Source organism: Cynoglossus semilaevis, chromosome 3 (assembly GCF_000523025.1).
Source record: "Cynoglossus semilaevis isolate Cse_v1.0 chromosome 3, Cse_v1.0, whole genome shotgun sequence".
Taxonomy (NCBI): domain Eukaryota; kingdom Metazoa; phylum Chordata; class Actinopteri; order Pleuronectiformes; family Cynoglossidae; genus Cynoglossus; species Cynoglossus semilaevis.
Genome location: NC_024309.1, coordinates 13,517,506 through 13,522,891, shown reverse-complemented (window position 1 = coordinate 13,522,891; position 5,386 = coordinate 13,517,506). Strand labels below are relative to the sequence as shown.

The 5,386-nt window shown below is 39.9% G+C and overlaps 1 long non-coding RNA gene across 3 annotated transcripts in view; it reads left to right on the top strand.

Moving 5' to 3' along the window:
• Positions 1-5,386, top strand: part of LOC107988367 (uncharacterized) — a 58,087-nt gene that overhangs the window by 48,765 nt on the left and 3,936 nt on the right. For all 3 annotated transcript variants that reach the window (XR_001759870.2, XR_001759868.2, XR_003049357.1), the window contains 2 exons: positions 2,841-2,944; positions 3,429-3,561. This is a non-coding gene — a long non-coding RNA (uncharacterized LOC107988367). The remainder of the gene's footprint in view (positions 1-2,840; positions 2,945-3,428; positions 3,562-5,386) is intronic.

Below are 5,386 nucleotides of genomic sequence, written 5' to 3'. Positions count from 1 at the left end.
CAAGGTTTCACAGAAAACACTTCCCTCTCTCTCCTCCCACTCATTTTCTCCGCGCCCCCCCCCCCCCTTCATCCCCCCACTCTTTTTACTAAGTTTGGAAAAGCAGAGCAGGGAATAAAGCCGGAGTGAAGTTACTCCCTGTCAGACAGGTTCACATGATGAGGGGGAATGATCATCACTGGATGCTTTGTCATACATTAACTTCATCTCATTAAATATAATAAACAACCTTAATCCAGTATTTTACATGAAGGAAAAGTTTAAATTTACATTTGGGTTGATGCTGAATCTGAACAACATTTTTCCTCACAGTACAATTACAGCTATTAGAGTTTTACATTTGAAGACTTTGTACCAGGATTGGTGTAGCTAACGTTAACGCTGGTGTCTGTAGCAGGACTTTTACCAGAAATTGTGTTTTAGGCTAGGCTAGGTCCAGTAAACAAAGAAATATCTGCAGATGTAAAATGCATCCTTAAAGTTTTTTTTACGTGTAATAATTTGGCCCTCAAGCCACATTTTGTGCAACCTAGTTTAAATGATCAATGGTTTGTTTCTCAAATAGTAGCAACTACCATTTAGATTTTTAAAAAAATAGGAACACTTCTGCTTTATCTTCTGTTTTCCTCTAAATAGGATCAATGTTTTTTTATATATATAATTCAGACATTTGGATTTTATAAGGGAGGCCAGAAAAGAAACTGTTTCACTTTGTGACCACAGATTATAAGCAGATGGTTCTGTCCGTTTCTGATACCCAGCCCCTGGTCATTGCCCTTTGTTCCACTTATTACAAAAGTATTGAACAACAGAGCAGAGGATGAGACAAAGGACCACGGTGAACTTGTCGTGGTACCAGGGGAAAGTCCATTAATCATTGCCTGGTACGATGAGATCATGTTGTTTTTGTGATGTGTGTTTGTGTTTCCCTAAATTTGACTCATCCTTTTCCCTAAAATTTGTGTGCGCAGAAGACCTGGTCAGAGTGACCTGCGGCTTTGAACACTGGGTAAATTGAGCAACGGGTCAGACAAGAGTAAACGGTAGAAGGCTGTTATCTGGACGGAGCAGAAGCTCTTATCCTGACAGCGGTGTTTGGACATTTACTGCAGTGCCTACTCTCTGTTACAGCTTTACTCATCAAAGCAGTGAAACCGTTTAATGACAATAAAGTGAACACGCTGCCAGGAGGGAAACGTGTTCAGTCATTCACATTAAAAACATGTCTGCCATGTGGAAGCCAGACTTCATTCTTAGAAGCTAAATCTCAGCAGATGTCGCAGCGGTGACGACCACTTTATCAACCATATGAATAATACCAGCGCAGCTGTAGTAAAATGCAGGTTGACAGTGTGTGACACGGTTGCTATTGTCTGAGTCCCTGCACTCAGGAGGTTTACAGTGATGGTGATTAACTAATGGAGGGGCATAATCCCAGGTAAGAGTCTGGAGCTGGAGGCCCGGGCAACAATGAGCAGAGTTTGACATAGTAGACTTTAACAAATGCCCAGATCTCAAAGCTCCCAGACTGTTTTTCCTGGAAGGTGAATTTGAGGATCACCATCTGGGCTGAAGAGGTCCGGACCAGACTGTAAAGTCCAGCTGGTCCGACTTTGGCTGTACTTGTCGTGGTTGACTTTGACGGCGATGCAGTGGTAGGATTTGTCATGGCCTTTGTTTTCTGAGGGTGATTGGTGACGAGGCCCTAATGAGAGAGAATACAGAAATGACAGCGTGTGTCGTCGACGACACGCTGATTAGTAAAAGAAAATAAACTGGTAGTTTGGGCTTTTTGCCAGGAGTTTCAGTACAAGTACGGTTTGTGGCCCTGAGCTGGAAAATCAATGTAACCTGACAATAAATATAAAATAAAATCTTGTTTGCAATGTCTGGGTAATCTGACACTTCATTACTAAAGCAAAAAATCTTGTTGAACTTTGCGGAATTTGTCTTGTAGAAGGTGTTTCTATCTGCTGATGTGACACATTTGTAAAAGAAATGTATGGTGGCGGTAGCTCGGGGATTATACGCCACCTGCAGGTAGATTAAATGACATGTTACATGTGTTTGTTTACTTCCTGGTCTGGCTGTGTGGTGTTGGATGTTCTTCCGGTCAGTTTGTTACAGTTACTCCGGTTTACTCCCACAGTTCAGAAAGGATTAGGTTAATTTTTTCTACTTTTATTAGACCATAGCTGTAAATGTGAGTTGTTCGTTTGTGTCAGTGCTTTTCAACCACCAGGGGGCTCTTTTTATTTATGTATTTTTTATTGCCACTTGTCTCGAACCGTATAACACAAAGTACGATAATCGTCGGATTCTCAAATGTCCGATGGTACATGAACGCACCTCGTTGTAAAGCTCCAACCTTGACCTTGTGACGTCATAATACGTAGTCCCCTGCGGTCTGTCGTTGGTATGAACCTGCTCCGCTCTCCAAGCTAGCATGTAGCTCGCTAGCGCGGAATTGATGTGTTTTTTGAGAAGAAATAGACAAAAAGGACAGACGAACGGCCCTGTAGTGGAGTACTCTGCTGCTAAACAAATCCCAAAAACTCATGACCAAACTAAAACCCAAACATATGACGCAGCATAACATTAAGTACGGCTTTACAGCCATACAGAAAATGGCCGCGATCTCCCAAATACGCAAACGAGGTTCGATTTCCTTCGTTCTATTCTTAATCGCAGTTCGTTGAAAGGTTTATTATTCAGTGGGAAAATAAAGCGCTAGAAACACAATCATCGATGATTGTCATATCATAAATGTAATTATTGTTAAATAATGAATTAAAGTCAGAAAATACATTCTAAACGTTTTTTATATACATATTTTGTAGCATTGTTTATGGATTTGCAATGGAGGTCCCGGGAGCTAACGCTGTGTGGAGGGCCTTGACTGTTTTGGCTGCAGCGCCCCCTGTGACTCTGGAAGGATTAAGAGGTAAAACATAAATTAATATTTTAAATATAGCTTAAATGTGAATCTAGTAAAGTCACTGATCTACATGATTAACATACACTAGGGCTGCTAAGTTTTATTATTATTATTTCTTCATAGATTGTCCTATAAAAACAATAGAAATTAAAAATTTGCACAATGTTTTTCATGATTCTGTTGCAGGTTTTCGCCCCAGCCTTTTACATTTGACATTTAAACCAAAGAATTCTGAGGCAGTAGCATTCTTAAAACATCACTCACAGAAATGACTAAATGATCGTTATCTGAGCTTGCAACCTTAAATCTTGTGAAAGACACTAAAATGGGGCGGAAAGAAAAAAAAAAACAGAACATGAGGCAGGAATTTACTGTAAGCGAAGGTGAAAGGGCCTCTCAGTCAATCAAGAGATTCCAGTCTCGTGATCTGACTGTAACACACGACGGAACATGCCAAAAATGTTTTTTTTTTTCTCTCTCTCTCTTTCAGTAAAGTCTCATCAGGAGCAGCTTCATGTCGGAGAACAAATGGTCTGACGTCTCTATGTAGCACCTTCACTCCCACCATATGGTTCCCGAGGGCAGTTGACAGTTGTTCTGCCACTCAAACTGTAAAGAATGAGGTAAGAAAAAAAAAGTCTTTTGAGCATGAGCAAAAGCTCTTATCATTGCTGGCCCGGGGGGGGGGGGGGGTGGGGGTTGAACTTGTGAACTGATTGACAGATCTTGATGACAGACAGGAGGGAGGGGGAGGGAGAGGCTGTTGTACAGTATTCAGGGTTCATTGTGAGCTAAGGCCTTTTGTAGTGTAACAGTGACATCAGGGGGAGTGGTGGGTTTATCTGCCTTCTGTATAATGTACAGCAAACACTGACAAAGGTCGGTTTGAAACCCGCAGGAGTCTCAGGTGATTGGGTCCTTCAACCAAATGGTTTTATGTATGATTTTAAGCCTGTTTTGTTTAAGATAAAACATGTAGTAAAAGATGGAAATAGAAGAGGAATATCATAATATATGGATATTAAAAAATGAGTAATATTAACAGAAAAAATCATAATATATGGATATAAAAAATGAATAATATTAACAATAGGCAATAAATGGTGCTAATTTAAAGTAAACGTTAAGTTACTAATTAAGGAGAGCTAAATATTTTCAAAAACAACAACAAGCTGTATGTTAGCAATATATATATATACAGCTATAATTTAATGTCTAAAAATTCTTGAAAGTGAAAGAAAGCTTCTGTTGAAGGTGGTGTGACTTGGTCTTAGTAAAAGGTCCTGTTTTAGTGCCGTCCACTGTAACGGTTCAGATCGTGTTCAGGGCTCGGCTGCCGCGCACAGGACGAGCAGAAACGCAGAATCACGACAGGCAGCTCCACATTCACACATTCACACTCAGTCCCACTGGCTCAGACACTTTGTTCCCAGCTTGATATCTTATTGAACAGCGTCGCAGCTGCTGGGAACTTTATGATCTTCTTCACAGGTACGCTTGGCAGACGCCAGAGTGACAGTGACTTATGCTCGATGAAATGCTGCACCTCATCATCGCTCTGTGTATTTTTAAAGCAGCAGCTTGTAACAACATGGTCCTCGGAGGCTGTGCAATATATTAAAAAAAAAAAAAAAAAAAAAGGACACAGAGAGAGAGAGAGAGAGAGAGAGAGGCTGTAATTTCTCTCCAAGTGGCCTTGGGAGGAAATATAACCGTGTTTATCTGGCAGCTGCAGAGCAATGATATTTTATGAATGCATGTTACAGTTTTATGAACACCTGACTCCCTGAGCTGTGAAACAGCCAACCCTTATGTTTAACACTGTCTTCTATAATTCAGTTGGAGTTTAGGGGGTCATTTGACTCTTTGTAGTGTAAAGGCAGCAGCTTTTTAACACTGGTTGGCCATTAGGAGGAGCAGTGCAGTTTTACTATTTACTTTTTCTTTTTTCTTTTTTTCTTTTTTTACACGTCCCAAGTGGCTCACATAAAAATACCTGAGGGCAAGTTGATAAAGAGTTGACATAAAGCAATGTTTATTAGCCAAGGCTTTTCTTCAGCTGGGAGTCCCTGTGTTTTAAATAGCTTCAATAAACTCTATTTTTAATCACTAGCACCTAAAACAGCATTCGCACTAAAAACAGGGAGCAAAATGATGGCTTGTAGACAAAACAATCAACAATTACAAGGAAATTAAAATTTGCCAAATGACAAGCAAATATACGGCTAAAACATTAGCTAGGACTAGCATTCAAGATTAGCCAAATTAGCTAATTTGTTTGTTCAAAAGTTAGCAATACTTAATTACAAAAACACAAATGCTGTATCTAAAATGTGAAGCCATTAAACTACTAAAACAATTTACTAAAACAATGCTAATCTTAGCATGAAGCACAGTACAGTAAAAGATTTGTAAGTGAAAAGTCACAATCGCTACAGATGTCAAATT